The sequence below is a fragment of the Lepisma saccharinum genome, chromosome 4 (assembly GCF_977018435.1).
Source record: "Lepisma saccharinum chromosome 4, izLepSacc3.1, whole genome shotgun sequence".
Classification (NCBI taxonomy): domain Eukaryota; kingdom Metazoa; phylum Arthropoda; class Insecta; order Zygentoma; family Lepismatidae; genus Lepisma; species Lepisma saccharinum.
Window position 1 is genome coordinate 22,704,625 of NC_139232.1, and position 16,814 is coordinate 22,721,438.

Below are 16,814 nucleotides of genomic sequence, written 5' to 3' on the forward strand. Positions count from 1 at the left end.
CTCTCATAACAATAAAGTAAACAATCTATTTGTGCATGATTGTAGTCGTTGTCATGGAGATTTGAAATAACCACTTTCATTGTTGAAACAATGTAATACATCCTTGGAATCACGTTTTACAAGAACATTATATAAAATTTCAAACTCGCATATCTCCGTTACTATAGAAGATACTGAAGTGATTTTACACTCAATGTAATAAGGTCGAAGCTCTCTATAGACTCATCCGAAAAAAATTAATCCATGTGTAATATTCATGCTTAGTTTCCATGGAAACTCTCATAACAATAAAGTAAACAATCTATTTGTGCATGATTGTAGTCGTTGTCATGGAGATTTGAAATAATCACTTTCATTGTTGAAACCATGTAATACATCCTTGGAATCACGTTTTACAAGAACATTATATAAAATTTCAAACTCGCATATCTCCGTTACCATAGAAGATACAGAAGTGATTTTCACTCAATGTAATCACGTCGAAGCTCTCTATAGGCTCATACGGAAAAATTGAATCCATATGTAATATTCTTGCTTAGTTACCATGGAAACTCTCATAACAATAAAGTAAACAATCTATTTGTGCATGATTGTAGTCGTTGTCGTGGAGATTTGAAATAACCACTTTCATTGTTGAAACAATGTAATACATCCTTGGAATCACGTTTTACAAGAACATTATATAAAATTTCAAACTCGCATATCTCCGTTACTATAGGAGATACAGAAGTGATTTTCACTCAATGTAATCAGGTCGAAGCTCTCTATAGGCTCATACGGAAAAATTGAATCCATATGTAATATTCCTGCTTAGTTACCATGGAAACTCTCATAACAATAAAGTAAACAATCTATTTGTGCATGTTTGTAGTTGTTGTCGTGGAGATTTGAAATAACCACTTTCATTGTTGAAACATTGTAATACATCCTTGGAGTCACGGTTTACAAAAACATTATATAAAATTTCAAACTCGCATATCTCAGTTACTATAGAAGATACTGAAGTGATTTTCACTCAATGTAATCAGGTCGAAGCTCTCTATAGGCTCTAACGAAAAAATTGAATCCATATTTAATATTCCTGCTTAGTTACCATGGAAACTCTCATAACAAAAAAGTAAACAATCTATTTGTGCATGATTGTAGTCGTTGTCGTGGAGATTTGAAATAACCACTTTCATTGTTGAAACAATGTAATACATCCTTGGAATCACGTTTTACAAAAACATTATATAAAATTTCAAACTCGCATATCTCCGTTACTATAAAAGTACCTGAAGTGATTTTACACTCAATGTAATCAGGTCGAAGCTCTCTATTGGCTCATACGAAAAAATTGAATCCATATGTTATATTCCTGCTTAGTTACCATGGAAACTCCCATACACAATAAAGTAAACAATCTATTTGTGCATGATTGTAGTTGTTGTCGTGGAGATTTGAAATAATCACTTTCATTGTTGAAAAAATGTAATACATCCTTGGAATCATGTTTTACAAAAACATTATATAAAATTTCAAACTCGCATATCTCCGTTACTATAGAAGATACAGAAGTGATTTTACACTCAATGTAATCAGGTCGAAGCTCTCTATTGGCTCTTCGGGAAAAATTGAATCCATATGTAATATTCTTGCTTAGTTACCATGGAAACTCTCTTAAAAATAAAGTAAACAATCTATTTGTGCATGATTGTAGTTGTTGTCGTGGAGATTTGAAATAACCACTTTCATTGTTGAAACATTGTAATACATCCTTGGAATCACGTTTTACAAGAACATTATATAAAATTTCAAACTCGCATATCTCCGTTACTATAGAAGATACTGAAGTGATTTTCACTCAATGTAATCAGGTCGAAGCTCTCTATAGGCTCATACGGAAAAATTGAGTCCATCTGTAATATTCCTGCTTAGTTACCATGGAAACTCTCATAACAATAAAGTAAACAATCTATTTGTGCATGATTGTAGTTGTTGTCGTGGAGATTTGAAATAACCACTTCATTGTTGAAACAATATAATACATCCTTGGAATCACTTTTTACAAAAACATTATACAATATTTCAAACTCGCATATCTCCGTTACTATAGAAGATACAGAAGTGAATTTACACTCAATGTAATCAGGTCGAAACTCTGTATAGGCTTATCCGGAAAAATTGAATCCATATGTAATATTCCTGCTTAGTTACCATGGAAACTCTCTTAACAATAGAGTAAACAATCTATTTGTACATGATTGTAGTTGTTGTCGTGGAGATTTGAAATAACTACTTTCATTGTTGAAACAATGTAATACATCCTTGGAATCACGTTTTACAAAATCACTATATAAAATTTCAAACTCGCATATCTCCGTTACTATAGAAGATACAGAAGTGAATTTACACTCAATGTAATCAGGTCGAAACTCTGTATAGGCTTATCCGGAAAAATTGAACCCATATGTAATATTCCTGCTTAGTTACCATGGAAACTCTCATAACAATAGAGTAAACAATCTATTTGTGCATGATTGTAGTTGTTGTCGTGGATATTTGAAATAACTACTTTCATTGTTGAAACAATGTAATACATCCTTGGAATCACGTTTTACAAAAACATTATATAAAATTTCAAACTCGCATATCTCCGTTACTATAGAAGATACTGAAGTGATTTTACACTCAATGTAATAAGGTCGAAGCTCTCTATAGACTCATCCGAAAAAAATTAATCCATGTGTAATATTCATGTTTAGTTTGCATGAAAACTCTCATAACAGTAGAGTAAACAATCTATTTGTGCATGATTGTAGTTGTTGTCGTGGAGATTTGAAATAACCACTTTCATTGTTGAAACATTGTAATACATCCTTGGAATCACGTTTTACAAGAACATTATATAAAATTTCAAACTCGCATATCTCCGTTACTATAGAAGATACTAAAGTGATTTTACACTCAATGTAATAAGGTCGAAGCTCTCTATAGACTCATCCGAAAAAAATTAATCCATGTGTAATATTCATGCTTAGTTTCCATGGAAACTCTCATAACAATAAAGTAAACAATCTATTTGTGCATGATTGTAGTCGTTGTCATGGAGATTTGAAATAACCACTTTCATTGTTGAAACAATGTAATACATCCTTGGAATCACGTTTTACAAGAACATTATATAAAATTTCAAACTCGCATATCTCCGTTACTATAGGAGATACAGAAGTGATTTTCACTCAATGTAATCAGGTCGAAGCTCTCTATAGGCTCATACGGAAAAATTGAATCCATATGTAATATTCCTGCTTAGTTACCATGGAAACTCTCATAACAATAAAGTAAACAATCTATTTGTGCATGTTTGTAGTTGTTGTCGTGGAGATTTGAAATAACCACTTTCATTGTTGAAACATTGTAATACATCCTTGGAATCACGGTTTACAAAAACATTATATAAAATTTCAAACTCGCATATCTCAGTTACTATAGAAGATACTGAAGTGATTTTCACTCAATGTAATCAGGTCGAAGCTCTCTATAGGCTCTAACGAAAAAATTGAATCCATATTTAATATTTCTGCTTAGTTACCATGGAAACTCTCATAACAAAAAAGTAAACAATCTATTTGTGCATGATTGTAGTCGTTGTCGTGGAGATTTGAAATAACCACTTTCATTGTTGAAACAATGTAATACATCCTTGGAATCACGTTTTACAAAAACATTATATAAAATTTCAAACTCGCATATCTCCGTTACCATAAAAGTACCTGAAGTGATTTTACACTCAATGTAATCAGGTCGAAGCTCTCTATTGGCTCATACGAAAAAATTGAATCCATATGTAATATTCCTGCTTAGTTACCATGGAAACTCCATTACACAATAAAGTAAACAATCTATTTGTGCATGATTGTAGTTGTTGTCGTGGAGATTTGAAATAACCACTTTCATTGTTGAAAAAATGTAATACATCCTTGGAATCATGTTTTACAAAAACATTATATAAAATTTCAAACTCGCATATCTCCGTTACTATAGAAGATACAGAAGTGATTTTACACTCAATGTAATCAGGTCGAAGCTCTCTATTGGCTCTTCGGGAAAAATTGAATCCATATGTAATATTCTTGCTTAGTTACCATGGAAACTCTCTTAAAAATAAAGTAAACAATCTATTTGTGCATGATTGTAGTTGTTGTCGTGGAGATTTGAAATAACCACTTTCATTGTTGAAACATTGTAATACATCCTTGGAATCACGTTTTAAAAGAACATTATATAAAATTTCAAACTCGCATATCTCCGTTACTATAGAAGATACTGAAGTGATTTTCACTCAATGTAATCAGGTCGAAGCTCTCTATAGGCTCATACGGAAAAATTGAGTCCATATGTAATATTCCTGCTTAGTTACCATGGAAACTCTCATAACAATAAAGTAAACAATCTATTTGTGCATGATTGTAGTTGTTGTCGTGGAGATTTGAAATAACCACTTCATTGTTGAAACAATATAATACATCCTTGGAATCACTTTTTACAAAAACATTATACAATATTTCAAACTCGCATATCTCCGTTACTATAGAAGATACAGAAGTGAATTTACACTCAATGTAATCAGGTCGAAACTCTGTATAGGCTTATCCGGAAAAATTGAATCCATATGTAATATTCCTGCTTAGTTACCATGGAAACTCTCTTAACAATAGAGTAAACAATCTATTTGTACATGATTGTAGTTGTTGTCGTGGAGATTTGAAATAACCACTTTCATTGTTGAAACAATGTAATACATCCTTGGAATCACGTTTTACAAAATCACTATATAAAATTTCAAACTCGCATATCTCCGTTACTATAGAAGATACAGAAGTGAATTTACACTCAATGTAATCACGTCGAAACTCTGTATAGGCTTATCCGGAAAAATTGAACCCATATGTAATATTCCTGCTTAGTTACCATGGAAACTCTCATAACAATAGAGTAAACAATCTATTTGTGCATGATTGTAGTCGTTGTCGTGGATATTTGAAATAACTACTTTCATTGTTGAAACAATGTAATACATCCTTGGAATCACGTTTTACAAAAACATTATATAAAATTTCAAACTCGCATATCTCCGTTACTATAGAAGATACTGAAGTGATTTTACACTCAATGTAATAAGGTCGAAGCTCTCTATAGACTCATCCGAAAAAAATTAATCCATGTGTAATATTCATGTTTAGTTTGCATGGAAACTCTCATAACAATAAAGTAAACAATCTATTTGTGAATGATTGTAGTTGTTGTCGTGGAGATTTGAAATAACCACTTTCATTGTTGAAACATTGTAATACATCCTTGGAATCACGTTTTACAAGAACATTATATAAAATTTCAAACTCGCATATCTCCGTTACTATAGAAGACACTAAAGTGATTTTACACTCAATGTAATAAGGTCGAAGCTCTCTATAGACTCATCCGAAAAAAATTAATCCATGTGTAATATTCATGCTTAGTTTCCATGGAAACTCTCATAACAATAAAGTAAACAATCTATTTGTGCATGATTGTAGTCGTTGTCATGGAGATTTGAAATAACCACTTTCATTGTTGAAACAATGTAATATATCCTTGGAATCACGTTTTACAAGAACATTATATAAAATTTTAAACTCGCATATCTCCGTTACTATAGAAGATACAGAAGCGATTTTCACTCAATGTAATCAGGTCGAAGCTCTCTATAGGCTCATACGGAAAAATTGAATCCATATGTAATATTCTTGCTTAGTTACCATGGAAACTCTCATAACAATAAAGTAAACAATCTATTTGTGCATGATTGTAGTTGTTGTCGTGGAGATTTGAAATAACCACTTTCATTGTTGAAACATTGTAATACATCCTTGGAATCACGTTTTACAAGAACATTATATAAAATTTCAAACTCGCATATCTCCGTTATTATAGAAGATACAGAAGTACTTTTACACTCAATGTAATCAGGTCGAAACTCTCTATAGGCTCTAACGAAAAAATTGAATCCATATGTAATATTCCTGCTTAGTTACCATGGAAACTCTCATAACAAAAAAGTAAACAATCTATTTGTGCATGATTGTAGTCGTTGTCGTGGAAATTTGAAATAACCACTTTCATTGTTGAAACAATGTAATACATCCTTGGAATCACGTTTTACAAGAACATTATATAAAATTTCAAACTCGCATATCTCCGTTACTATAGAAAATACAGAAGTGATTTTACACTCAATGTAATCAGGGCGAGGCCCTGTATAGGCTTATCCGGAAAAATTGAATCCATATGTAATATTCCTGCTTAGTTACCATGGAAACTCTCATAACAATAGAGTAAACTATCTATTTGTGCGTGATTGTAGTCGTTGTCGTGGAGATTTGAAATAACCACTTTCATTGTTGAAACAATTTAATACATCCTTGGAATCACGTTTTACAAAAACATTATATAAAATTTCAAACTCGCATATCTCCGTTACTATAGAAGATACTGAAGTGATTTTACACTCAATATAATCAGGTCGAAGCTCTCTATAGACTCATCCGAAAAAAATTAATCCATATGTAATATTCATGCTTAGTTTCCATGGAAACTCTCATAACAATAAAGTAAACAATCTATTTGTGCATGATTGTAGTTGTTGTCGTGGAGATTTGAAATAACCACTTTCATTGTTGAAACATTGTAATACATCCTTGGAATCACGGTTTACAAAAACATTATATAAAATTTCAAACTCGCATATCTCAGTTACTATAGAAGATACTGAAGTGATTTTCACTCAATGTAATCAGGTCGAAGCTCTCTATAGGCTCATACGGAAAAATTGAATCCATGTGTAATATTCATGCTTAGTTTCCATGGAAACTCTCATAACAATAAAGTAAACAATCTATTTGTGCATGATTGTAGTCGTTGTCATGGAGATTTGAAATAACCACTTTCATTGTTGAAACAATGTAATACATCCTTGGAATCACGTTTTACAAGAACATTATATAAAATTTCAAACTCGCATATCTCCGTTACTATAGAAGATACAGAAGTGATTTTACCCTCAATGTAATGAGGTCGAAGCTCTCTATAGGCTCATATGGAAAAATTGAATCCATATATAATATTCTTGCTTAGTTACCATGGAAACTCTCATAACAATAAAGTAAACAATCTATTTGTGCATGATTGTAGTTGTTGTCGTGGAGATTTGAAATAACCACTTTCATTGTTGAAACATTGTAATACATCCTTGGAATCACGTTTTACAAGAACATTATATAAAATTTCAAACTAGCATATCTCCGTTACTATAGAAGATACTGAAGTGATTTTACACTCAATGTAATCAGGTCGAAGCTCTCTATAGGCTCATACGGAAAAATTGAATCCATATGTAATATTCCTGCTTAGTTACCATGGAAACTCTCATAACAATAAAGTAAACAATCTATTTGTGCATGATTGTAGTCGTTGTCGTGGAGATTTGAAATAACCACTTTCATTGTTGAAACAATGTAATACATCTTTGGAATCACGTTTTAAAAAATCATTATATAAAATTTCAAACTCGCATATCTCCGTTACTATAGAAGATACAAAAGTGATTTTACACTCAATGTAATCAAGTCGAAACTCTCTATAGGCTCTAACGAAAAAATTGAATCCATATGTAATATTCATGCTTAGTTACCATGGAAACTCTCATAACAAAAAAGTAAACAATCTATTTGTGCATGATTGTAGTCGTTGTCGTGGAGATTTGAAATAACCACTTTCATTGCTGAAACAATGTAATACATCCTTGGAATCACGTTTTACAAAAACATTATATAAAATTTCAAACTCGCATATCTCCGTTACTATAGAAGATACTGAAGTGATTTTCACTCAATGTAATCAGGTCGAAGCTCTCTATTGGCTCATACGAAAAAATTGAATCCATATGTAATATTCCTGCTTAGTTACCATGGAAACTCCCATACACAATAAAGTAAACAATCTATTTGTGCATGATTGTAGTTGTTGTCGTGGAGATTTGAAATAACCACTTTCATTGTTGAAAAAATGTAATACATCCTTGGAATCATGTTTTACAAAAACATTATATAAAATTTCAAACTCGCATATCTCCGTTACTATTGAAGATACAGAAGTGATTTTACACTCAATGTAATCAGGTCGAAGCTCTCTATTGGCTCTTCGGGAAAAATTGAATCCATATGTAATATTCTTGCTTAGTTACCATGGAAACTCTCTTAAAAATAAAGTAAACAATCTATTTGTGCATGATTGTAGTTGTTGTCGTGGAGATTTGAAATAACCACTTTCATTCTTGAAACATTTTAATACATCCTTGGAATCACGTTTTACAAGAACATTATATAAAATTTCAAACTCGCATATCTCCGTTACTATAGAAGATACTGAAGTGATTTTACACTCAATGTAATCAGGTCGAAGCTCTCTATAGGCTCATACGGAAAAATTGAATCCCTATGTAATATTCCTGCTTAGTTACCATGGAAACTCTCATAACAATAAAGTAAACAATCTATTTGTGCATGATTGTAGTCGTTGTCGTGGAGATTTGAAATAACCACTTTCATTGTTGAAACAATGTAATACATCCATGGAATCACGTTTTACAAAATCATTATATAAAATTTCAAACTCGCATATCTCCGTTACTACAGAAGATACAGAAGTGAATTTACACTCAATGTAATCAGGTCGAAACTCTCTATAGAGTGTAACGAAAAAATTGAATCCATATGTAATATTCCTGCTTAGTTAGCATGGAAACTCTCATAACAATAGAGTAAACAATCTATTTGTGCATGATTGTAGTTGTTGTCGTGGAGATTTGAAATAACCACTTTCATTGTTGAAACAATGTAATACATCCTTGGAATCACGTTTTACAAAATCACTATATAAAATTTCAAACTCGCATATCTCCGTTACTATAGAAGATACAGAAGTGAATTTACACTCAATGTAATCAGGTCGAAACTCTGTATAGGCTTATCCGGAAAAATTGAACCCATATAAAATATTCCTGCTTAGTTACCATGGAAACTCCCATACACAATATAGTAAACAATATATTTGTGAATGATTGTAGTTGTTGTCGTGGAGATTTGAAATAACCACTTTCATTGTTGAAACATTGTAATACATCCTTGGAATCACGTTTTAAAAAATCATTATATAAAATTTCAAACTCGCATATCTCCGTTACTATAGAAGATACAGAAGTGATTTTACACTCAATGTAATCAGGTCGAAACTCTCTATAGGCTTTAACGAAAAAATTGAATCCATATGTAATATTCCTGCTTAGTTACCATGGAAACTCCCATACACAATAAAGTAAACAATCTATTTGTGCATGATTGTAGTTGTTGTCGTGGAGATTTGAAATAACCACTTTCATTGTTGAAACAATGTAATACATCATTGGAAATACGTTTTACAAAATCATTATATAAAATTTCAAACTCGCATATCTCCGTTACTATAGAAGATACTGAAGTGATTTTACACTCAATGTAATCAGGTCGAAGCTCTCTATAGGCTCATACGAAAAAATTGAATCCATGTGTAATATTCATGCTTAGTTTCCATGGAAACTCTCATAACAATAAAGTAAACAATCTATTTGTGCATGATTGTAGTCGTTGTCGTAGAGATTTGAAATAACCACTTTCATTGTTGAAACATTGTAATACATCCTTGGAATCACGGTTTACAAAAACATTATATAAAATTTCAAACTCGCATATCTCAGTTACTATAGAAGATACTGAAGTGATTTTCACTCAATGTAATCAGGTCGAAGCTCTCTATAGGCTCATACGGAAAAATTGAATCCATGTGTAATATTCATGCTTAGTTTCCATGGAAACTCTCATAACAATAAAGTAAACAATCTATTTGTGCATGATTGTAGTCGTTGTCATGGAGATTTGAAATAACCACTTTCATTGTTGAAACAATGTAATACATCCTTGGAATCACGTTTTACAAGAACATTATATAAAATTTCAAACTCGCATATCTCCGTTACTATAGAAGATACTGAAGTGATTTTACACTCAATGTAATCAGGTCGAAGCTCTCTATAGGCTCATACGAAAAAATTGAATCCATGTCTAATATTCATGCTTAGTTTCCATGGAAACTCTCATAACAATAAAGTAAACAATCTATTTGTGCATGATTGTAGTCGTTGTCGTAGAGATTTGAAATAACCACTTTCATTGTTGAAACATTGTAATACATCCTTGGAATCACGGTTTACAAAAACATTATATAAAATTTCAAACTCGCATATCTCAGTTACTATAGAAGATACTGAAGTGATTTTCACTCAATGTAATCAGGTCGAAGCTCTCTATAGGCTCATACGGAAAAATTGAATCCATGTGTAATATTCATGCTTAGTTTCCATGGAAACTCTCATAACAATAAAGTAAACAATCTATTTGTGCATGATTGTAGTCGTTGTCATGGAGATTTGAAATAACCACTTTCATTGTTGAAACAATGTAATACATCCTTGGAATCACGTTTTACAAGAACATTATATAAAATTTCAAACTCGCATATCTCCGTTACTATAGAAGATACAGAAGTGATTTTACACTCAATGTAATCAGGTCGAAGCTCTCTATAGGCTCATACGGAAAAATTGAATCCATATGTAATATTCCTGCTTAGTTACCATGGAAACTCTCATAACAATAAAGTAAACAATCTATTTGTGCATGATTGTAGTCGTTGTCGTGGAGATTTGAAATAACCACTTTCATTGTTGAAACAATGTAATACATCCTTGGAATCACGTTTTACAAGAACATTATATAAAATTTCAAACTAGCATATCTCCGTTACTATAGAAGATACTGAAGTGATTTTACACTCAATGTAATCAGGTCGAAGCTCTCTATAGGCTCATACGAAAAAATTGAATCCATATGTAATATTCCTGCTTAGTTACCATGGAAACTCTCATAACAATAAAGTAAACAATCTATTTGTGCATGATTGTAGTCGTTGTCGTGGAGATTTGAAATAACCACTTTCATTGTTGAAACAATGTAATACATCCTTGGAATCACGTTTTAAAAAATCATTATATAAAATTTCAAACTCGCATATCTCCGTTACTATAGAAGATACAAAAGTGATTTTACACTCAATGTAATCAAGTCGAAACTCTCTATAGGCTCTAACGAAAAAATTGAATGCATATGTAATATTCATGCTTAGTTACCATGGAAACTCTCATAACAAAAAAGTAAACAATCTATTTGTGCATGATTGTAGTCGTTGTCGTGGAGATTTGAAATAACCACTTTCATTGCTGAAACAATGTAATACATCCTTGGAATCACGTTTTACAAAAACATTATATAAAATTTCAAACTCGCATATCTCCGTTACTATAGAAGATACTGAAGTGATTTTCACTCAATGTAATCAGGTCGAAGCTCTCTATTGGCTCATACGAAAAAATTGAATCCATATGTAATATTCCTGCTTAGTTACCATGGAAACTCCCATACACAATAAAGTAAACAATCTATTTGTGCATGATTGTAGTTGTTGTCGTGGAGATTTGAAATAACCACTTTCATTGTTGAAAAATGTAATACATCCTTGGAATCATGTTTTACAAAAACATTATATAAAATTTCAAACTCGCATATCTCCGTTACTATAGAAGATACAGAAGTGATTTTACACTCAATGTAATCAGGTCGAAGCTCTCTATTGGCTCGTCGGGAAAAATTGAATCCATATGTAATATTCTTGCTTAGTTACCATGGAAACTCTCTTAAAAATAAAGTAAACAATCTATTTGTGCATGATTGTAGTTGTTGTCGTGGAGATTTGAAATTACCACTTTCATACTTGAAACATTTTAATACATCCTTGGAATCACGTTTTACAAGAACATTATATAAAATTTCAAACTCGCATATCTCCGTTACTATAGAAGATACTGAAGTGATTTTACACTCAATGTAATCAGGTCGAAGCTCTCTATAGGCTCATACGGAAAAATTGAATCCCTATGTAATATTCCTGCTTAGTTACCATGGAAACTCTCATAACAATAAAGTAAACAATCTATTTGTGCATGATTGTAGTCGTTGTCGTGGAGATTTGAAATAACCACTTTCATTGTTGAAACAATATAATACATCCTTGGAATCACGTTTTACAAAAACATTATACAATATTTCAAACTCGCATATCTCCGTTACTATAGAAGATACTGAAGTGATTTTACACTCAATGTAATCAGGTCGAAGCTCTCTATTGGCTCATACAAAAAAATTGAATCCATATGTAATATTCCTGCTTAATTACCATGGAAACTCCCATACACAATAAAGTAAACAATCTATTTGTGCATGATTGTAGTCGTTGTCGTGGAGATTTGAAATAACCACTTTCATTGTTGAAACAATGTAATACATCCATGGAATCACGTTTTACAAAATCATTATATAAAATTTCAAACTCGCATATCTCCGTTACTATAGAAGATACAGAAGTGAATTTACACTCAATGTAATCAGGTCGAAACTCTCTATAGAGTGTAACGAAAAAATTGAATCCATATGTAATATTCCTGCTTAGTTAGCATGGAAACTCTCATAACAATAGAGTAAACAATCTATTTGTGCATGATTGTAGTTGTTGTCGTGGAGATTTGAAATAACCACTTTCATTGTTGAAACAATGTAATACATCCTTGGAATCACGTTTTACAAAATCACTATATAAAATTTCAAACTCGCATATCTCCGTTACTATAGAAGATACAGAAGTGAATTTACACTCAATGTAATCAGGTCGAAACTCTGTATAGGCTTATCCGGAAAAATTGAACCCATATAAAATATTCCTGCTTAGTTACCATGGAAACTCCCATACACAATATAGTAAACAATATATTTGTGAATGATTGTAGTTGTTGTCGTGGAGATTTGAAATAACCACTTTCATTGTTGAAACAATGTAATATATCCTTGGAATCACGTTTTAAAAAATCATTATATAAAATTTCAAACTCGCATATCTCCGTTACTATAGAAGATACAGAAGTGATTTTACACTCAATGTAATCAGGTCGAAACTCTCTATAGGCTTTAACGAAAAAATTGAATCCATATGTAATATTCTTGCTTAGTTACCATGGTAACTCTCTTAAAAATAAAGTAAACAATCTATTTGTGCATGATTGTAGTTGTTGTCGTGGAGATTTGAAATTACCACTTTCATTGTTGAAACATTGTAATACATCCTTGGAATCACGTTTTACAAGAACATTATATAAAATTTCAAACTCGCATATCTCCGTTACTATAGAAGATACTGAAGTGATTTTACACTCAATGTAATCAGGTCGAAGCTCTCTATAGGCTCATACGAAAAAATTGAATCCTTATGTAATATTCCTGCTTAATTACCATGGAAACTCCCATACACAATAAAGTAAACAATTTATTTGTGCATGATTGTAGTCGTTGTCGTGGAGATTTGAAATAACCACTTTCATTGTTGAAACAATGTAATACATCCTTGGAATCACGTTTTACAAGAACATTATATAAAATTTCAAACTAGCATATCTCCGTTACTATAGAAGATACTGAAGTGATTTTACACTCAATGTAATCAGGTCGAAGCTCTCTATAGGCTCATACGAAAAAATTGAATCCATATGTAATATTCCTGCTTAGTTACCATGGAAACTCTCATAACAATAAAGTAAACAATCTATTTGTGCATGATTGTAGTCGTTGTCGTGGAGATTTGAAATAACCACTTTCATTGTTGAAACAATGTAATACATCCTTGGAATCACGTTTTAAAAAATCATTATATAAAATTTCAAACTCGCATATCTCCGTTACTATAGAAGATACAAAAGTGATTTTACACTCAATGTAATCAAGTCGAAACTCTCTATAGGCTCTAACGAAAAAATTGAATCCATATGTAATATTCATGCTTAGTTACCATGGAAACTCTCATAACAAAAAAGTAAACAATCTATTTGTGCATGATTGTAGTCGTTGTCGTGGAGATTTGAAATAACCACTTTCATTGCTGAAACAATGTAATACATCCTTGGAATCACGTTTTACAAAAACATTATATAAAATTTCAAACTCGCATATCTCCGTTACTATAGAAGATACTGAAGTGATTTTCACTCAATGTAATCAGGTCGAAGCTCTCTATTGGCTCATACGAAAAAATTGAATCCATATGTAATATTCCTGCTTAGTTACCATGGAAACTCCCATACACAATAAAGTAAACAATCTATTTGTGCATGATTGTAGTTGTTGTCGTGGAGATTTGAAATAACCACTTTCATTGTTGAAAAAATGTAATACATCCTTGGAATCATGTTTTACAAAAACATTATATAAAATTTCAAACTCGCATATCTCCGTTACTATAGAAGATACAGAAGTGATTTTACACTCAATGTAATCAGGTCGAAGCTCTCTATTGGCTCATACGGAAAAATTGAATCCCTATGTAATATTCCTGCTTAGTTACCATGGAAACTCTCATAACAATAAAGTAAACAATCTATTTGTGCATGATTGTAGTCGTTGTCGTGGAGATTTGAAATAACCACTTTCATTGTTGAAACATTGTAATACATCCTTGGAATCACGTTTTACAAGAACATTATATAAAATTTCAAACTAGCATATCTCCGTTACTATAGAAGATACTGAAGTGATTTTACACTCAATGTAATCAGGTCGAAGCTCTCTATAGGCTCATACGGAAAAATTGAATCCATATGTAATATTCCTGCTTAGTTACCATGGAAACTCTCATAACAATAAAGTAAACAATCTATTTGTGCATGATTGTAGTCGTTGTCGTGGAGATTTGAAATAACCACTTTCATTGTTGAAACAATGTAATACATCTTTGGAATCACGTTTTAAAAAATCATTATATAAAATTTCAAACTCGCATATCTCCGTTACTATAGAAGATACAGAAGTGATTTTACACTCAATGTAATCAGGTCGAAACTCTCTATAGGCTTTAACGAAAAAATTGAATCCATATGTAATATTCTTGCTTAGTTACCATGGAAACTCTCTTAAAAATAAAGTAAACAATCTATTTGTGCATGATTGTAGTTGTTGTCGTGGAGATTTGAAATTACCACTTTCATTCTTGAAACATTTTAATACATCCTTGGAATCACGTTTTACAAGAACATTATATAAAATTTCAAACTCGCATATCTCCGTTACTATAGAAGATACTGAAGTGATTTTACACTCAATGTAATCAGGTCGAAGCTCTCTATAGGCTCATACGGAAAAATTGAATCCCTATGTAATATTCCTGCTTAGTTACCATGGAAACTCTCATAACAATAAAGTAAACAATCTATTTGTGCATGATTGTAGTCGTTGTCGTGGAGATTTGAAATAACCACTTTCATTGTTGAAACAATATAATACATCCTTGGAATCACGTTTTACAAAAACATTATACAATATTTCAAACTCGCATATCTCCGTTACTATAGAAGATACTGAAGTGATTTTACACTCAATGTAATCAGGTCGAAGCTCTCTATTGGCTCATACAAAAAAATTGAATCCATATGTAATATTCCTGCTTAATTACCATGGAAACTCCCATACACAATAAAGTAAACAATCTATTTGTGCATGATTGTAGTCGTTGTCGTGGAGATTTGAAATAACCACTTTCATTGTTGAAACATTGTAATACATCCTTGGAATCACGTTTTACAAGAACATTATATAAAATTTCAAACTAGCATATCTCCGTTACTATAGAAGATACTGAAGTGATTTTACACTCAATGTAATCAGGTCGAAGCTCTCTATAGGCTCATACGGAAAAATTGAATCCATATGTAATATTCCTGCTTAGTTACCATGGAAACTCTCATAACAATAAAGTAAACAATCTATTTGTGCATGATTGTAGTCGTTGTCGTGGAGATTTGAAATAACCACTTTCATTGTTGAAACAATGTAATACATCTTTGGAATCACGTTTTAAAAAATCATTATATAAAATTTCAAACTCGCATATCTCCGTTACTATAGAAGATACAAAAGTGATTTTACACTCAATGTAATCAAGTCGAAACTCTCTATAGGCTCTAACGAAAAAATTGAATCCATATGTAATATTCATGCTTAGTTACCATGGAAACTCTCATAACAAAAAAGTAAACAATCTATTTGTGCATGATTGTAGTCGTTGTCGTGGAGATTTGAAATAACCACTTTCATTGCTGAAACAATGTAATACATCCTTGGAATCACGTTTTACAAAAACATTATATAAAATTTCAAACTCGCATATCTCCGTTACTATAGAAGATACTGAAGTGATTTTCACTCAATGTAATCAGGTCGAAGCTCTCTATTGGCTCATACGAAAAAATTGAATCCATATGTAATATTCCTGCTTAGTTACCATGGAAACTCCCATACACAATAAAGTAAACAATCTATTTGTGCATGATTGTAGTTGTTGTCGTGGAGATTTGAAATAACCACTTTCATTGTTGAAAAAATGTAATACATCCTTGGAATCATGTTTTACAAAAACATTATATAAAATTTCAAACTCGCATATCTCCGTTACTATTGAAGATACAGAAGTGATTTTACACTCAATGTAATCAGGTCGAAGCTCTCTATTGGCTCTTCGGGAAAAATTGAATCCATATGTAATATTCTTGC